The sequence below is a fragment of the Phaenicophaeus curvirostris genome, chromosome 37 (assembly GCF_032191515.1).
Source record: "Phaenicophaeus curvirostris isolate KB17595 chromosome 37, BPBGC_Pcur_1.0, whole genome shotgun sequence".
NCBI classification, from domain to species: domain Eukaryota; kingdom Metazoa; phylum Chordata; class Aves; order Cuculiformes; family Cuculidae; genus Phaenicophaeus; species Phaenicophaeus curvirostris.
In genome coordinates, this window is record NC_091428.1 from 564603 (window position 1) to 583141 (window position 18539).

Consider the following 18539-nt stretch of genomic DNA (forward strand, 5'->3'; position numbering starts at 1 on the left):
CCCTAAAAGTGTCTGAGAGCATTTAGAAGGGAACTTATGGGCCCTAGAATAGTTAGGGGACCTTTAGAAGGGCCTTGGATGGCTCTAGAACGGTCTGGGGGCCTTTAGAAGGGACGTGAGAAGCTCTCGAAGGGTCCAGGGGCCTTTAGATTGTCTCTGGGGGGCTCTAGAAGGGTCTTGGCGCTTTTAGAAGGGCCCTGGGGGGGTCTTGAAGGGTCTGGGGGCTTTCAGAATGGACCTGAGAAGCTCTAGAAGGGTCTGGGGGCCTTTAGAATGTCTCTGGGGGGCTATAGAAAGGTCTGGCGGCTTTTGGAAGGGACGTGAGAAGCCCTAGAAGGGTCCAGGGGCCTTAGAATGTCTCTGGGTGGCTCTAGAAGGGTTTGGGGGCCTTTAGAATGGTCCAGATGGGCTCTAGAAGGGTCTTAGCGCTTTTAGAAGGGCCCTGGAGGGCTCTAGAAGGGTCTGGAGGCTTTTAGAAGGGACGTGAGAAGCTCTAGAAAGGTCCAGGGGCCTTTAGAAGGTCTCGGGAGGCTCTAGAAGGTTCTGGGGGCCTTTAGAAGGGACGTGAGAAGCTCTAGAAGGGTTCAGGGGCCTTTAGAAGGTCTCTGGGGGGCTCTAGAAGTTTCTGGGGACATTTAGAAGGGACGTGAAAAGCTCTAGAAGGGTCTTGGCGCTTTTAGAACGGCCCTGGGTCGCTCTAGAAGTGTCTGGTGGCATTTAGAAGGGACGTGAGAAGTTCTAGAAGGGTCTGGGGATCTTTTGAAGGGATCTGGGGGGCTCTAGAGGGGTCTGGAGACCTTTAGAATGGTCCAGATGGGCTCCAGAAGGGTCTTGGTGCTTTTAGAACGGCCCTGGTTGGCTCTAGAAGTGTCTGGGGGCATTTAGAAGGGACGTGAGAAGCTCTAGGATTTTCCAGGGTCTTTTAGAAAGTCTCTGGGGGTTTCTAGAAGGGTCTGGGGGTCTTTAGAAGGGCCGTGAGAAGCTCTAAATAAGTCCAGGGGCCTTTAAAATGTCTCTGGGGTGCTCTAGAGGGGTCTTGGCGCTTTTAGAAGGGCCCTGGGCAGCCTTAGAAGGGTCTGGAGCCTTAAGAAGGGACGTGAGAAGCTCTTGATGGGTCCAGGGGCCTTTAAAAGGTCTCTGGGGGGCTCTAGAATCGTCTGGGTGCCTTTAGAAGGGACGTGAGTAGTTCTTGAAGGGTCCAGGAGCCTTTAGAAGGTCTCTGGGGGGCTCTAGAATCGTCTGGGTGCCTTTAGAATGGACGTGAGAAGCTCTAGAAGGGTCCAGGGGCCTTTAGAAGGTCTCTGGGATGCTCTAGAAGGGTCTGGGGACCTTTAGAAGGGACGTGACAAGCTTTAGAATGCTCCAGGGGAATTTATAAGGGCTCTGGCAGCTCTAGAGTGGTCTGGGGTCTTTTAGAAGGGACGTGAGAAGCTCTAGAATGATCCAGGGGCCTTTTGATGGGCTCTGGGGGGCTCTAGAGGGGTCTGGAAGCCTTTAGAATGGTCCATATGGGCTCTAGAATGGTCTTGGCACTTTTAGAAGGTCTCTGGAGGGCTCTAGAAGGGTCTTGGGGCCTTTAGAAGGGCCTTGGGAGGGTCTAGTATTTCCTGGAAGCCTTTAGAAGGGACCTGGGTGGCTCTGTAATGGCCTGGGGGCTTTTAGAAAGGACATGAGGGGCTCTAGAACGGTCTGAGGGCCCTTAGAAGAAACATCATGGGCTCTAGAAAGGTCTGGGGGTTTTAAAAATTGTCCAGAGGCGCCCTAAAAGAGTCTGAGAGCATTTAGAAGGGACCTCATGGGCTCTAGAATGGTCAGGGGACTTTTAGAAGGGACCTGGGTGGCTCTAGTAGGGTCTGGGGGCTTTTAGAAGGGACGTGAGAAGCTCTAGAAGGGTTCAGGAACATTTATAATGTCTCTGAGTGCTCTAGAAGGGTCTTGGCGCTTTTAGAAGGGCCCTGGGGGGGTCTAGAAGTGTCTGGGGGCTTTTAGAAGGGACCTGAGAAGCTCTAGAAGGGTCTGGGGGCCTTTGAAAGTCTCTGGGGGGCTCTAGAGGGGTCTGGGGGCATTTAGAATTGTCCAGATGGACTCTAGAAGCGTGTTAACGCTTTTAGAAGGGCCCTGGGGAGTTCTTGAAGGGTCTGGGGGCTTTCAGAATGGACCTGAGAAGGACTAGAAGGGTCTGGCGCCCTTTAGAAGAGACGTGAGAAGCTCTAGAAGGGTCCACGTGCCTTTAGAAGGTCTCTGGGGGGCTCTAGAAGGGTCTGGGGCCTTTTAGAAGGGACGTGAGAAGCTCTAGAAGGGTCCACGTGCCTTTAGAAGGTCTCTGGGGGGCTCTAGAAGGGTCTGGGGGCCTTTAGAAGGGACGTGAGAAGATCTAGAAGGGTTCAGGGGCCTTTAGAAGGTCTCTGGGGGGCTGTAGAATGGTCTGGGGGCTTTTACAAGGGACGTGAGAAGCTCTAGAAGGGTTCAGGGACCTTTAGAAGGGCTCTGGTGGGCTCTAGAGGCGTCTGGGGGCCTTTAGAATGGTCCAGATAGGCTCTAGAACGGTCCAGGTTCTTTTAGAAAGTCTCTGAGAGTTTCTAGAAAGGTCTGGGGGCATTTAGAAGGGACGTGAGAATCTCTAGAAGGGTTCAGGGACCTTTAGAAGGGCTCTGGGGGTCTGTAGAGGGGTCTGGGGGCCTTTAGAATGGTCCAGATGGGCACTAGAAGAGTCTTGGCGCTTATAGAAGGGCCCTGGGTGGCTCTAGAAGGGTCTGGATGTCTTTAGAAGGGACGTGAGAAGCTCTAGAATAATCCAGGGGCCTTTAGAAGGGCCCTGGGGGGCTTTAGAGGGGCCTGGGGGCTATAGAATGGTCCAGATAGGATCTAGGAGGGTCTTGACACTTTTAGAAGGGCCCTGGGGGTCTCTAGAGGGGTCTGGGGGCTTTTAGAAGGCACGTGAGAAGATCTAGAAGGGTTCAGGGGCCTTTAGAAGGTCTCTGGGAGGCTCTAGAAGGGTCTGGGGTCTTTTAGAAGGGACGTGAGAAGCTCTAGAAGGGTTCAGGGGCCTTTAGAAGGGCTCTGGGGGGTTCTAGAAGGGTCTGGGGGCTTTTAGAAGGGACGTGAGAAGCTCTTGAAGGGTCCAGGGGCCTTTAGAAATGTTCTGGGTGTCTCTAGAAGGGTCTGGAGGCCTTTAGAGTGGTCCAGATATGTTCTAGATGGGTCTTGGCGCTTTTAGAAGTGACCTGGTGGGCTCTAGAAGTGTCTGAGGGCCTTTTGAGTGGCTCGGGGGGGGCTCTAAAAAGGTCTGGGGGCCTTAAAAGGGGTTAGGAGAGCCACTAGAAGGGCCTGAGTGCCTTTAGAAGGGTTCTAAAGGGCTCTAGAGTGGTCTGGGGGCCTTTAGAAGGGCTCGTGAGGGCTCTAGAAGGGTCTGGGAGCCTTTAGAAGGGACGTGAGAAGATCTAGAAGGGTTCAGGGGCCTTTAGAAGGTCTCTGGGGGGCTTTAGAAAGGTCTGCGGGCTTTTAGAAGGGACGTGAGAAGCTCTAGAAGGCTCCAGGGGCCTTAAGAACATCTCTGGGGGGCTCTAGAAAGGTCTGGGGGCCTTTAGAATACTTCAGATGGGCTCTAGAAGGGTCTTAGCATTTTAGAAGGGCCCTGGGGCGGTCTTGAAGGGTCTGGGGGCTTTTAGAAGGGACGTGAGAAGCTCTAGAAGGGTCCAGGGGCCCTTAGAATGTCTCTGGGTGGCTCTAGAATGGTCTGGGGGCCTTTAGAATGGTCCAGATGGGCTCTAGAAGGGTCTGACTGCATTTAGAAGGGCCCTGGAGTTCTCTAGAAGGGTCTGAGGTCTTTTAGAAGGGACGTGAAAAGCTCTAGAAGGGTCCACGTACCTTTAGAAGGTCTCTGGGGTGCTTTAGAAGGGTCTGTGGGCTTTTAGAAGGGACGTGAGAAGCTCTAGAATGGTTCATGGGCCTTTAGAAGTTTATGGGGGGCTCTAGAAATGTCTGGGGACATTTAGAAAGGACGTGAGAAGTTCTAGAAGGGTCCGGGGGCCTTTTGAAGGGATCTGGGGGGCTCTAGAAGGGTCTGGAGGCCTTTAGAGTGGTCCAGATAGGTTCTAGATGGGTCTTGGCGCTTTTAGAAGTGACCTGGTGGGCTCTAGAAGTGTCTGAGGGCCTTTTGAGTGGCTCGGGGGGGGCTCTAAAAAGGTCTGGGGGCCTTAAAAGGGGTTAGGAGAGCCACTAGAAGGGCCTGAGTGCCTTTAGAAGGGTTCTAAAGGGCTCTAGAGTGGTCTGGGGGCCTTTAGAAGGGCTCGTGAGGGCTCTAGAAGGGTCTGGGAGCCTTTAGAAGGGACGTGAGAAGATCTAGAAGGGTTCAGGGGCCTTTAGAAGGTCTCTGGGGGGCTTTAGAAAGGTCTGCGGGCTTTTAGAAGGGACGTGAGAAGCTCTAGAAGGCTCCAGGGGCCTTAAGAACATCTCTGGGGGGCTCTAGAAAGGTCTGGGGGCCTTTAGAATACTTCAGATGGGCTCTAGAAGGGTCTTAGCATTTTAGAAGGGCCCTGGGGCGGTCTTGAAGGGTCTGGGGGCTTTTAGAAGGGACGTGAGAAGCTCTAGAAGGGTCCAGGGGCCCTTAGAATGTCTCTGGGTGGCTCTAGAATGGTCTGGGGGCCTTTAGAATGGTCCAGATGGGCTCTAGAAGGGTCTGACTGCATTTAGAAGGGCCCTGGAGTTCTCTAGAAGGGTCTGAGGTCTTTTAGAAGGGACGTGAAAAGCTCTAGAAGGGTCCACGTACCTTTAGAAGGTCTCTGGGGTGCTTTAGAAGGGTCTGTGGGCTTTTAGAAGGGACGTGAGAAGCTCTAGAATGGTTCATGGGCCTTTAGAAGTTTATGGGGGGCTCTAGAAATGTCTGGGGACATTTAGAAAGGACGTGAGAAGTTCTAGAAGGGTCCGGGGGCCTTTTGAAGGGATCTGGGGGGCTCTAGAGGGGTCTGGGGGCATTTAGAAGGGAAGTGAGAAGCTCTAGGATTGTCCAGGGGCTTTTAGTAAGTCTCTGGGGGTTTCTAGAAGGGTCTGGGGGTCTTTAGAAGGGACGTGAGAAGCTCTAGATAGGTCCAGGGACCTTTAGAAGGTCTCTGGGGGGCTCTAGAATCGTCTGGGCGCCTTTAGAAGGAACGTGAGAATCTCTTGACAGATTCAGGGGCCTTTAGAATGTCTCGGGGGGGCTATAGATGGTTCTTGGCCCTTTTAGAAGGGACCTGAGAAGCTCTAGAAGGGTCTGGGGCCTTTATAAGGTCTCTCGGGGGCTCTAGATGGGTCTCGGGGCCTTTAGAATGGTCCAGATGGTCTCTAGAAGGGTCTTAGCACTTTTAGAAGGGCCCTGGGGGGCTCTAGAACAGTCTAGGTTTTTTTAGAAGGGACGTGAGAAGCTCTAGAAGGGTCCAGGGGCCTTTAGAACGTCTCTGAATGGCTCTAGATGGGTCTGGGGGCTTATAGAAGGGACGTGATAAGCTCTAGATGGGTTCAGAGGCCTTTATAATGTCTCTGGGGGGTCTAGAATAGTCTTGGCGCTTTTAGAAAAGCCTTGGGTGGCTCTAGAATTGTCTGGGGGCCTTACAAAGGGACGTGAGAAGCTCTAGAAAGGTCCAGGGGCCTTTAGAAGGTGTCTGGGGGGCTCTAGAAGGGTCTGGGGGCCTTTAGAATGGTCCAGATGGGCTCTAGAAGGGTCTTACTGCTTTTAGTAGGGCCCTGGAGGGCTCTGGAAGGGTCTGGGGATAATAGAAGGGACGTGAAAAGCTCTAGAAGGCTCCAGGGGCCTTTAGAAGTTCTCTGGGGTGATCTAGATTGGTCTGGGGGCCTTTATTTAGGGACGTGAGAAGCTCTAGAATGGTCCAGGAGCCTTTAGAAGGTTTCTGGGGGGCTCTGGAGGGGTCTGGGTGCCTTTAGAATGGTCCAGATGGGCTCTAGAAGGGTCTTGGCACTTTTAGAACGTCCCTGGGTGGCTCTAGAAGTGTCTGGGGGCATTTACAAGGGATGTGAGAAGCTCTAGAGATTCTAGTCCCTTCTAGAGCTTCTCACGTCCCTTCTAAAGGCCGCCAGACTCTTCTAGAGCCCCCCAGAGACCTTCTAAAGGAACCCAGACACTTCTAGAGCACCCCAGGGCCCTTATAAATTCCCCTAGACATTTCTAGAGCCACCCAAGCCCATACTGAAGGACCCCAGACAATTCTAGAGGGCCCCAGAGTCCTTCTAAAGGCCCCAGACCCTTTTAGATCCCCCCAGGGCCCTTCTTAAGGCCCCCAGACCCCTCTAGAGCCCCCCAGAGCCCTTCTAAAGGCCCCCAGACCGTTCTTGAGCCCCTCATGTCCCTTCTTAAAGCCCCCAGACCCTTCTAGATCCACACAGGGCCCTTCTAAAGCCTCCCAGATCCTTCTAGAGCTCCTCAATGCCTTTCTAAAGGTCCCCAAACCATTCTAGAGCCAAGAAGGCGCATCTGAAAGGCCCCAGACCTTTCTAGAGGCCCCCAGAGCCCTTCAAAAGGTTCCCAGACCTCTCTAGAGCCCTCCAGAGCCCTTCTAAAGCCCTTAGAAGAAACGTGAGGGGCTCTAGAAGGGTCTGGGGGTTTTAAAATGGGTCCAGAGGCGCTCTAAAAGGGTCTGAGGGCATTTAGAAGGGACCTTGAAGGCTCTAGTAGGTTTGGGGACCTTTAGAAGGGCCCTGGGGGTCTCTAGAAGGGTCTGGGGGCCTTCAGAAGGGCCCTAGGGGGCTCTAGAAGGGTCTGGGGGCCTTTAGAACTGTCCAGAGGGTATCTAGAAGGGTCTTGGTGCTTTTAGAAGGGCCCTGAGTGGCTCTAGAAGTGTCTGGGGGCTTTTAGAAGGGACGTGATAAGATCTAGAGTGTTCTGAGGGCCTTTAGAAGGGCTCTGGGGTGCACTAGAGGGGTATGGAGACCTTTAGAAGGGCCCTGGGAGGCTCTAGAAGGGTCCGGGGGCCTTTAGAAGGGCTCTGAGCGCCTCTAATAGGGTCTGGGGGTATTAAGAAGTGTTCTGAGGTGCCCTAGAACGATCTGAGGGCTTTTAGAAGGGCTCTAAGGGGCTCTAGAAGGGTCTGGGGTCCTTTAGAAGGGCCCTGGGAGGCTCTAGAAAGGAATGAGTGACTTGAGAACTGTCCAGAGAGTCTCTAGAAGGGTCCGGGGACCTTTAGAAGGGCCCTGGGGGGCTCTAGAAGGGTCTGGGGGCTTTTAGAAAGGCTCTGAGGGCCTCTAGTAGGGTCTGGGTGCATTAAGAACTGTTCAGAGGTGTCCTTGAAGGGTCCAGGGGCCCTTAGAATGTCTCTGGGTGGCTCTAGAATGGTCTGGGGGCCTTTAGAATGGTCCAGATGGGCTCTAGAAGGGTCTGACTGCATTTAGAAGGGCCCTGGAGTTCTCTAGAAGGGTCTGAGGTCTTTTAGAAGGGACGTGAAAAGCTCTAGAAGAGTCCACGTACCTTTAGAAGGTCTCTGGGGTGCTTTAGAAGGGTCTGTGGGCTTTTAGAAGGGACGTGAGAAGCTCTAGAATGGTTCATGGGCCTTTAGAAGTTTATGGGGGGCTCTAGAAATGTCTGGGGACATTTAGAAAGGACGTGAGAAGTTCTAGAAGGGTCCGGGGGCCTTTTGAAGGGATCTGGGGGGCTCTAGAGGGGTCTGGGGGCATTTAGAAGGGAAGTGAGAAGCTCTAGGATTGTCCAGGGGCTTTTAGTAAGTCTCTGGGGGTTTCTAGAAGGGTCTGGGGGTCTTTAGAAGGGACGTGAGAAGCTCTAGATAGGTCCAGGGACCTTTAGAAGGTCTCTGGGGGGCTCTAGAATCGTCTGGGCGCCTTTAGAAGGAACGTGAGAATCTCTTGACGGATTCAGGGGCCTTTAGAATGTCTCGGGGGGGCTATAGATGGTTCTTGGCCCTTTTAGAAGGGACCTGAGAAGCTCTAGAAGGGTCTGGGGCCTTTATAAGGTCTCTCGGGGGGTCTAGATGGGTCTCGGGGCCTTTAGAATGGTCCAGATGGTCTCTAGAAGGGTCTTAGCACTTTTAGAAGGGCCCTGGGGGGCTCTAGAACAGTCTAGGTTTTTTTAGAAGGGACGTGAGAAGCTCTAGTAGGGTTCAGGTGCCTTTCGAAGGTCTCTTGGGAGATCTAGAATGGTCTGGGGCTTTTAGAAGGGACGTGAGAAGCTCTAGAAGGGTCCAGGGGCCTTTAGAACGTCTCTGAATGGCTCTAGATGGGTCTGGGGGCTTATAGAAGGGACGTGATAAGCTCTAGATGGGTTCAGAGGCCTTTATAATGTCTCTGGGGGGTCTAGAATAGTCTTGGCGCTTTTAGAAAAGCCTTGGGTGGCTCTAGAATTGTCTGGGGGCCTTACAAAGGGACGTGAGAAGCTCTAGAAAGGTCCAGGGGCCTTTAGAAGGTGTCTGGGGGGCTCTAGAAGGGTCTGGGGGCCTTTAGAATGGTCCAGATGGGCTCTAGAAGGGTCTTACTGCTTTTAGTAGGGCCCTGGAGGGCTCTGGAAGGGTCTGGGGATAATAGAAGGGACGTGAAAAGCTCTAGAAGGCTCCAGGGGCCTTTAGAAGTTCTCTGGGGTGCTCTAGATTGGTCTGGGGGCCTTTATTTAGGGACGTGAGAAGCTCTAGAATGGTCCAGGAGCCTTTAGAAGGTTTCTGGGGGGCTCTGGAGGGGTCTGGGTGCCTTTAGAATGGTCCAGATGGGCTCTAGAAGGGTCTTGGCACTTTTAGAACGTCCCTGGGTGGCTCTAGAAGTGTCTGGGGGCATTTACAAGGGATGTGAGAAGCTCTAGAGATTCTAGTCCCTTCTAGAGCTTCTCACGTCCCTTCTAAAGGCCGCCAGACTCTTCTAGAGCCCCCCAGAGACCTTCTAAAGGAACCCAGACACTTCTAGAGCACCCCAGGGCCCTTATAAATTCCCCTAGACATTTCTAGAGCCACCCAAGCCCATACTGAAGGACCCCAGACAATTCTAGAGGGCCCCAGAGTCCTTCTAAAGGCCCCAGACCCTTTTAGATCCCCCCAGGGCCCTTCTTAAGGCCCCCAGACCCCTCTAGAGCCCCCCAGAGCCCTTCTAAAGGCCCCCAGACCGTTCTTGAGCCCCTCATGTCCCTTCTTAAAGCCCCCAGACCCTTCTAGATCCACACAGGGCCCTTCTAAAGCCTCCCAGATCCTTCTAGAGCTCCTCAATGCCTTTCTAAAGGTCCCCAAACCATTCTAGAGCCAAGAAGGCGCATCTGAAAGGCCCCAGACCTTTCTAGAGGCCCCCAGAGCCCTTCAAAAGGTTCCCAGACCTCTCTAGAGCCCTCCAGATCCCTTCTAAAGCCCTTAGAAGAAACGTGAGGGGCTCTAGAAGGGTCTGGGGGTTTTAAAATGGGTCCAGAGGCGCTCTAAAAGGGTCTGAGGGCATTTAGAAGGGACCTTGAAGGCTCTAGAATGGTTTGGGGACCTTTAGAAGGGCCCTGGGGGTCTCTAGAAGGGTCTGGGGGCCTTCAGACGGGCCCTAGGGGGCTCTAGAAGGGTCTGGGGACCTTTAGAAGGGCCCTGGGGGGCTCTAGAAGGGTCTGGGGGCTTTTAGAAGGGCTCTGTAGGGCTCTAGAAGGGTCTGGGGGCCCTTAGAAGGAACGTGAGAGGCTCTAGATTGTTCTGGAGGCATTAAGAAGGGTGAAGAGGTGATCTAGATGGGTCTTGAAGCTTTTGGAAGGGCTCAGGGGGGCTCTAGAAGGGTCAGGGAGTTTTTAGAAGGGACCTGACTGGCTCTAGAAGGGTCAGGGTGCATTTAGAAGGGCTCTGAAGTGTTCTAGAAGGCTCAGGAGGCCTTTAGAAGGGCCCTGGCGGGATCTAGAATGGTCTGAGGGCCTTTAGAAGGGCCCTGGCAGGCTCTAGAAGGCTCTGGGGGCCTTTTGAAGGGACGTCAGGTGCTCTAGAAGTTTCTGGACGCCTTTAGAAGGGCCCTGGCAGGCTCTAGAGAGGTCTGGGGGCCTTTTGAGTGGCTCGGGGAGGTTCTAAAACGGTCTGGGGGCCTTAAAAAGGGTCCAGAGGGCCACTAGAAGGGCCTGAGGGCATTTAGAAGGGCTCTAAATTGTTCTAGAGGAGTCTGGGGGCATTTAGAAGAGCTCATGAGGGCTCTAGAAGGGTCTGTGAGCTTTTAGAAGGGACGTGAGAAGCTCTAGAAGGGTCCAGGGGCCTTTAGAAGGTCTCTGGGGGGCTCTAGAGGGGTCTGGGGGCCTTTAGAATGGTCCAGATTGGTCCTAGAAGGGTCTTGGCGCTTTTAGAAGGGCCCTTGGGGGCTCTAGAAGGGTCTGGGGGCTTTTAGACGGGACGTGAGAACCTCTAGAAGGGTCCAGGGGACTTTAGAAGGGCTCTGGGGGGCTCTAGGAGGGTCTGGGGGCTTTTAGAAGGGACGTGAGAAGCTCCAGAAGTGTCTGGGTTCCTTTAGAATGGATCTAGCGGGATCTAGAATGGCCTAGGAGCTTTTAGAAGGGCTCTGAGGGCCTCAGGTAGGGTCTGGGGGCATTAAGAAGTTTTCAGAGGTGCCCTAGAAGGGTCCGCGGGCATTTTGAAGGGCCCTGGGGTCTCTAGAAGGGTCTGGGGGCTTTATAGAAGGGATGTGAGAAGCTCTGGAAGGGTCCAGGGACTTTTAGAATTCTCTGGGTGACTCTAGAGGGGTCTGGGGGCCTTTAGAATGGTCCAGATAGTTCTAGAAATGTCTTGGCGCTTTTAGAAGTGCCCCAGGGGGCTCTAGAATGGTCTGGGGGCCCATAGAATATACGTCAGGTGCTCTTGAAGTGTCTGGGTGCTTTTAGAAGGGTCCAGAGGAGCTCTAGAAAGGTCTGGGGGCCTTTAGAAGGGCCCTGGCAGGCTTCTAGATGGGTCTAGGGGCCTTTAGATTTGTCCAGAGGCGCTCAACAAGGATCTGGACGCCTTTAGATGGCCTCTGGGGGGCTCTAGAAGTGTCTGGGGGCCTTTAGAAGGGTTCTGGAGGGCTCTAGAAAGACCTGGGAGCCTTTAAAAAGGGCTCTGGAGGGCTCTAGAAAGGTCTGGGGGCATTCAGAATGGGCCTGGAGAGCTCTAGAAGGGTCTAGGGGCCTTTAGAATGGTCCAGAGGGTCTCTAGAAGGGTCTGGGGCTTTCAGAAGGGCTCTGGAAGGCTCTAGAAGGGTCTGGGGGCCTTCAGATGTTCCTTCTTGGGTTCTAGAATGGTTTGGGGGCCATTAGAATGGCATTTAAGAGCTCTAGAAGGATCTGGGAGGCTTTAGAAGGGCCCTGTGTGGATCTGGAAGGGTCTGGGGGCTTTAAGAAGGGACATGAGGGGCTCAAGAACGGTCTGGGGGCCTTTAGAAGGGTTCGGGGGGGCTCTAGAAGGATCTGGGGGCCTTTAAAATGGTCCAGAGGGGCTCTAGACGGGTCTGAGAGCTCCCCAGAGTCCTTTTTAAGGCCCCCAGACCTTTCTATAGGCCCTCTGGACAATTCTAAAGGACCCCAGAGCCTTATGGATCCGAACCCAAACCCTAATACTAACCCTTACCCTAACCCCTAACCCTAACCGTAAACCCTAACCGTAACCCTAACCGTAACAGTAACCCTAACCCTTACCCTAACCCTAACCCCTAAACCAAACCCTAAGACAAACCCTAACCCTAACCGCAGCCCTAACCCTATCCCCCTAAGCTTTTCCCTAACCGTAACCCTAACCCCATAACCCTAACCCTAACCCTAACCCCCTAACCGTAACCCCCAACCCTAACTGAAACCCTTACCCCATAACCCTAACCCTAAACCCCTAACCGTAACCATAACCCTAACCCTAGCCCTAACCTCATAACCCTAACCCCCTAACCCTAACCCCATAACCTAAACCCTAACCCAATAACCATAGCCCTAATCCCTAAACCTAACACTAACCCCCTAGCCATAACCCCTAACCCTTACCCTAACCCTAACCGCAACTCTAACCATAACCCCCTAACCTTTACCCTAACCGTAATCCTAAACCCATAACACTAACCCTAACCCCCTAACCCTAACCCTAACCGTAACCGTAACCCTAACCCTAACCCTAACCCTAACCCCATTACCCTAACCCCCTAACACTTACCCTAACCCTAACCCTAATCCCTAACCCTAACACTAAACCTAAAGCTAGTCCTAACCCTAACGCTAACTCTAACCCTAACCCAAACCATTCTAGAGCCCCTATTTTTCTTTCTAAAAGCCCCCAGACCCTTCTAGAGCTCCCCAGGGCTCTTCTAAATGCCCCCAGACCCTCCTAGAGCCCCCCCAGGGCCTTTTTAAAGGACTCCAGACCATTCTAGTGCCCCCTGAGCCCTTCTAAGGGCCGCCAGACCCTTCTAGAGCCCTCAAGGCCCCTTCTGAAGTCTTCCAGACCCTTCTAGAGCCCCTCATATTTCTTCTAAAGGCCCTCAGACCGTTCTAGCGCCCCTCCTTTCCCTTCTAAAGGCCCCCAGACCCTTCTAGAGCCTCCCAGGACCCTTCTAAAGGCCCCCAAACTATTCTAGAGCCCCAACGAGCCCTTCTAAAGGCCCCCAGACCATTCTAGAGCCCCCACGAGCCCTTCTAAAGGCACTCAGACCCTTCTAGTGGCCCTCTGGAGCCCTTTTAAGGCCCCCAGACCGTTCTAGATCCCCCCCGAGCCACTCAAAAGGCCCCCAGACCCTTCTAGAGACCCCCAGGAACTTTCAAAAGGCCCCCAGACCCTTCTAGAGCCCCCCAGGACCCATCTAAATGACCCCCAGACCCTTCTAGAGACCCCCAGGATCGTTCTAAACGACTCCAGACATTTTGAGATCTCCACTGAGCCCTTCTAAAAGCTCCCAGACCCTTCTAGAGCCACTCTGGACATTTCTAAAGGCCCCCAGACCCTTCTAGACCTTCTCACGTCCCTTCTAAAGGCCCTCAGACCCTTCTAGAGCCGCCCAGAGACATTCTAAAGGCCCACGGACCATTCTAGAAGCCCTCAAGAGCCTTCTAAAGGCCCCCAGACCCTTCTAGATGATTCCTGAGCCCTTCTAAAGTCCCCCAGACAATTCTAGGGCACCTCTGAACAATTCTTAATGCCCAAAGACTATACTAGAGGCCCTCAGAGCAGTTCTAAAAGCCCCCAGTCAATTCCAGGGCCCCCATGAGCCATTCTAAAGGCTCCCAGACCCGTCTAGAGCCCTCCAGAGACATTCTAAAAGGGCCAAGACCCTTCTAGAGCTTCTCACGTCCCTTCTAAAACCCACAGACCCTTCAAGAGCCCCCCAGAGACTTTCTAAAGGACCCTGGACCCTTCTAGAGCTTCTCACATCCTTTCTAAAGGCTCCCAGACCCTTCTAAAGACTCTCTGGACAGTTCTAAAGGCCCTCACACCCATCTAGAGCTTCTCACGTCCCTTCTAAAGGTCTCCAGACCCCTCTAGAGCCCCCCAGAGCCCTTCTATAGGACCCTGTACCCATCTAGAGCTTCTCACATCCCTTCTAAATGCCCCCAGACCCTAATAGAGACACTATGGACAGCTCTAAGGGCCCCCAGACCATTCTAGAGACACTCTGGACAGTTCTCAATGCTTTCAGATCCTTCTAGAGCCTACCAGGGCCCTTCTAAAGGACCACGGACCCTTCTAGGTCACCTCTGAACACTTCTTAATGCCCCCAGACCACACAAGAGGCCCTAAGAGCCCTTCTAAAGGCGCCCAGACCCTTCTAGAGCCCCCCAGAGACTTTCTGAAGGCTCCTGGACCCTTCTAGAGCTTCTCACATCTATTCTAAAGGCCCCCAGACCCTTCTAGAGACTCTCTGGACAGTTCAAAAGGCCCTCAGACCCATCTAGAGCTTCTCACGTCCCTTCTAAAAGCCCCCAGACCCTTCTAGAGCTCCCCAGAGACATTCTAAACGACCCTGGAACCTTCTAGAGCTTCTCACATCCCATCTAAAAGCCCCCAGACCCTTCTAGAGACTCTCTGGACAGTTCTAAAGGCCCTCAGACCCATCTAGAGCTTCTCACGTCCCTTCTAAAAGCCCCCAGACCCTTCTAGAGCTCCCCAGGGACATTCTAAAGGACCCTGGAACCTTCTAGAGCTTCTCACATCCCTTCTAAAAGCCCCCAGACCCTTCTAGAGCCCCCCAGAGACATTCTAAAGGACCCTGGAACCTTCTAGAGCTTCTCACATCCCTTCTAAAAGCCCCCAGACCCTTCTAGAGCCCCACAGAGACCTTCTAAAAGCGCCAAGACCCTTCTAGAGCCCATTTGGACCATTCTAAAGGCCCCCAGACACCTCTAGAGCCCCCCAGAGGCCTTCGAAATGTCCTTGACCATTCTAGAGCTTCTCACGTCCCTTCTAAAAGCCCCCAGAGCCTTCTAGAGCCCCCCAGAGACATTCTAAAGGACCCTGGAACCTTCTAGAGCTTCTCACATCCCTTCTAAAAGCCCCCAGACCCTTCTAGAGACTCTCTGGACAGTTCTAAAGGCCCTCAGACCCATCTAGAGCTTCTCACGTCCCTTCTAAAAGCCCCCAGGCCCTTCTAGAGCCCCCCAGAGCCCTTATAAACGCCCCTGGACCCATCTAGAGCTTCTCACGTCCCTTCTAAAAGCCCCCAGACCCTTCTAGAGACCCTCTGGACAGTTCTAAATGCCCCCAGTCCCTTCTAGAGACCCTCTGGACAGTTCTAAAGGCCCTCAGACCCTGCTAGAGTCCCTAAGATCCTTTCTGTAAACCCCAGGAAATTCTTGAGCCCCCCAGAGACATTCTAAAGGCCCCCAGACCATTCTAGAGCCCCCCAGAGCCCTTCTAAATGCCCCTGGACCCTTCTAGAGCTTCTCACGTCCCTTCTAAAAGCCCCCAGACCCTTCTAGATCACTCCAGAGATCTTCTAATGGCCCCTGGACAAATCTAGATCTTCTCACGTCCGTTCTAAAGGCCTCCAGACCCCTCTAGAGCCACCCAGAGCTCTTCTAAATGCCCCCAGACCCTCCTAGAGCACCCCCAGGGCCTTTTTAAAGGACTCCAGACCCTTCTAGTGCCCCCTGAGCCCTTCTAAGGGCCGCCAGACCCTTCTAGAGCCCTCAAGGCCCCTTCTAAAGTCTTCCAGACCCTTCTAGAGCCCCTCATGTTTCTTCTAAAGGCCCTCAGACCGTTCTAGCGCCCCTCCTTTCCCTTCTAAAGGCCCCCAGACCCTTCTAGAGCCTCCCAGGACCCTTCTAAAGGCCCCCAGACCATTCTAGAGCCCCCACGAGCCCTTCTAAAGGCCCCCAGACCCCTCTAGAGCCCTTCAGAGCCCTTCTAAAGGCACTCAGACCCTTCTAGTGGCCCTCTGGACCCCTTTTAAGGCCCCCAGACCGTTCTAGAGCCCCCCGAGCCACTCAAAATGCCCCCAGACCCTTCTAGAGACCCCCTGGATCATTCAAAACGCCTCCAGACCTTTCGAGATCTCCCCTGAGCCCTTCTAAAAGCTCCCAGACCCTTCTAGAGCCACTCTGGACATTTCTAAAGGCCCCCAGACCCTTCTAGAGCTTCTCACGTCCCTTCTAAAGGCCCTCAGACCCTTCTAGAGCCGCCCAGAGACATTCTAAAGGCCCACGGACCATTCTAGAAGCCCTCAAGAGCCTTCTAAAGGCCCCCAGACCCTTCTAGATGCCTCCTGAGCCCTTCTAAAGTCCCCCAGACAATTCTAGGGCACCTCTGAACAATTCTTAATGCCCAAAGACTATACTAGAGGCCCTCAGAGCAGTTCTAAAAGCCCCCAGACAATTCTAGAGCCCCCATGAGCCATTCTAAAGGCTCCCAGACCCGTCTAGAGCCCTCCAGAGACATTCTAAAAGGGCCAAGACCCTTCTAGAGCTTCTCACGTCCCTTCTAAAAGCCCACAGACCCTTCTAGAGCCCCCCAGAGACCTTCTAAAGGACCCTGGACCCTTCTAGAGCTTCTCACATCCCTTCTAAAGGCTCCCAGACCCTTCTAAAGACTCTCTGGACAGTTCTAAAGGCCCTCACACCAATCTAGAGCTTCTCACGTCCCTTCTAAAGGTCTCCAGACCCCTCTAGAGACCCCCAGAGCCCTTCTAAAGGACCCTGTACCCATCTAGAGCTTCTCACATCCCTTCTAAATGCCCCCAGACCCTAATAGAGACACTATGGACAGCTCTAAAGGCCCCCAGACCATTCTAGAGACACTCTGGACAGTTCTCAATGCTTTCAGATCCTTCTAGAGCCTACCAGGGCCCTTCTAAAGGACCACGGACCCTTCTAGGTCACCTCTGAACACTTCTTAATGCCCCCAGACCACACAAGAGGCCCTAAGAGCCCTTCTAAAGGCCCCCAGACAATTCTAGAGCACCCCAGAGCCATTCTAAAGGCCCTCAGACCATTCTAGAATCCCCCAGAGCCCTTCTTAAGGCTCCCAGAACCTTCTAGAGCTTCTCACGTCCCACCTAAAAGCCCCCAGGCCCTTCTAGAGCCCCCCAGAGACATTCTGAAGGCCCCTGGACCCTTCTACAGCTTCTCACGTCTATTCTAAAGGCCCCCAGACCCTTCTAGAACCCCCCCAGATACCTTCTAAAAGCCCCCAGACCCTTCTAGAGCCCCACAGAGACCTTCTAAAAGCCCCCAGACCCTTCAAGAGCCCCCCAGAGACCATCTAAAGGCCCCTGGACCATTCTACAGCTTCTCACGTCCCTTCTAAATGCCCCCAGACCCTTCTAGAACCCCCCCAGATACCTTCTAAAAGCCCCCAGACCCTTCTAGAGCCCATTTGGACCACTCTAAAGGCCCCCAGACACCTCTAGAGCCCCCCAGAGGCCTTCGAAATGTCCTTGACCATTCTAGAGCTTCTCACGTCCCTTCTAAAAGCCCCCAGAGCCTTCTAGAGCCCCCCAGAGACCTTCTAAAGGACCCTGGAACCTTCTAGAGCTTCTCACATCCCTTCTAAAAGCCCCCAGACCCTTCTAGAGACTCTCTGGACAGTTCTAAAGGCCCTCAGACCCATCTAGAGCTTCTCACGTCCCTTCTAAAAGCCCCCAGGCCCTTCTAGAGCCCCCCAGAGACCTTTTAAAGGCCCGTGGACCCATCTAGAGCTTCTCACGTCCCTTCTAAAAGCCCCCAGACCCTTCTAGAGACCCTCTGGACAGTTCTAAATGCCCCCAGTCCCTTCTAGAGACCCTCTGGACAGTTCTAAAGGCCCTCAGACCCTACTAGATCCTCTGAGGTCCCTTCTAAAGGACCCCGGACCCTTCTAGGGCACCTCTGAACATTTCTTAATTCCCCCAGACCCTGCTAGTGACCCTAAGAGCCCTTCTAAAGGCCCCCAGACAATTCTAGAGATCCCTAGATCCATTCTGCGGCACCTAGACACTTCTACAGCTTCTCACATCCCTTCTAAAGGCCCCCAGACCCTTCTAGAGACCCCAGGAGAACCTCTAAAGGACCCTGGACCATTCTAGAGCTTCTCACGTCCCTTCTAAAAGCTTCCAGACCCTTCTAGATCCCTCCAGGGCCCTTCTAAAAGCGCAAAGACCCTTCTAGAGCACATCTGGACCATTCTAAAGGCCTCCAGACCACTCTAGAGACCCCCAGAGCCCTTGTAAGACCCCTGGACCCTTCTAGAGCTTCTCACGTCCCTTCTAAAAGCTCACAGACCCTTCTAGAGCCCCCCAGGGCCCTTCTAAAGGCACCTGGACCATTCTAGAGCATCTCACGTCCCATCTAAAAGAACCCAGACTCTTCTAGATCCCTCCAGGGCCCTTCTAAAAGCGCCAAGACCCTTCTAGAGCACATCTGGACCACTCTAAAGGCCTCCAGACCATTCTAGAGCCCCCCAGAGCCCTTCTAAAGGCCCCTGGACCCTTCTAGAGCTTCTCACGTCCCTTCTAAAAGCCCCCAGACCCTTCTAGATCACTCCAGAGATCTTCTAATGGCCCCTGGACAATTCTAGATCTTCTCACGTCCGTTCTAAAGGCCTCCAGACCCCTCTAGAGCCACCCAGGGCTCTTCTAAATGCCCCCAGACCCTCCTAGAGCCCCCCCAGGGCCTTTTTAAAGGACTCCAGACCCTTCTAGTGCCCCCTGAGCCCTTCTAAGGGCCGCCAGACCCTTCTAGAGCCCTCAAGGCCCCTTCTAAAGTCTTCCAGACCCTTCTAGAGCCCCTCATGTTTCTTCTAAAGGCCCTCAGACCGTTCTAGTGCCCCTCCTTTCCCTTCTAAAGGCCCCCAGACCCTTCTAGAGCCTCCCAGGACCCTTCTAAAGGCCCCCAGACCATTCTAGAGCCCCCACGAGCCCTTCTAAAGGCCCCCAGACCCCTCTAGAGCCCTTCAGAGCCCTTCTAAAGGCACTCAGACCCTTCTAGTGGCCCTCTGGACCCCTTTTAAGGCCCCCAGACCGTTCTAGAGCCCCCCCGAGCCACTCAAAAGGCCCCCCGACCCTTCTAGAGACCCCCAGGAACCTTCAAAATGCCCCCAGACCTTTCGAGATCTCCCCTGAGCCCTTCTAAAAGCTCCCAGACCCTTCTAGAGCCACTCTGGACATTTCTAAAGGCCCCCAGACCCTTCTAG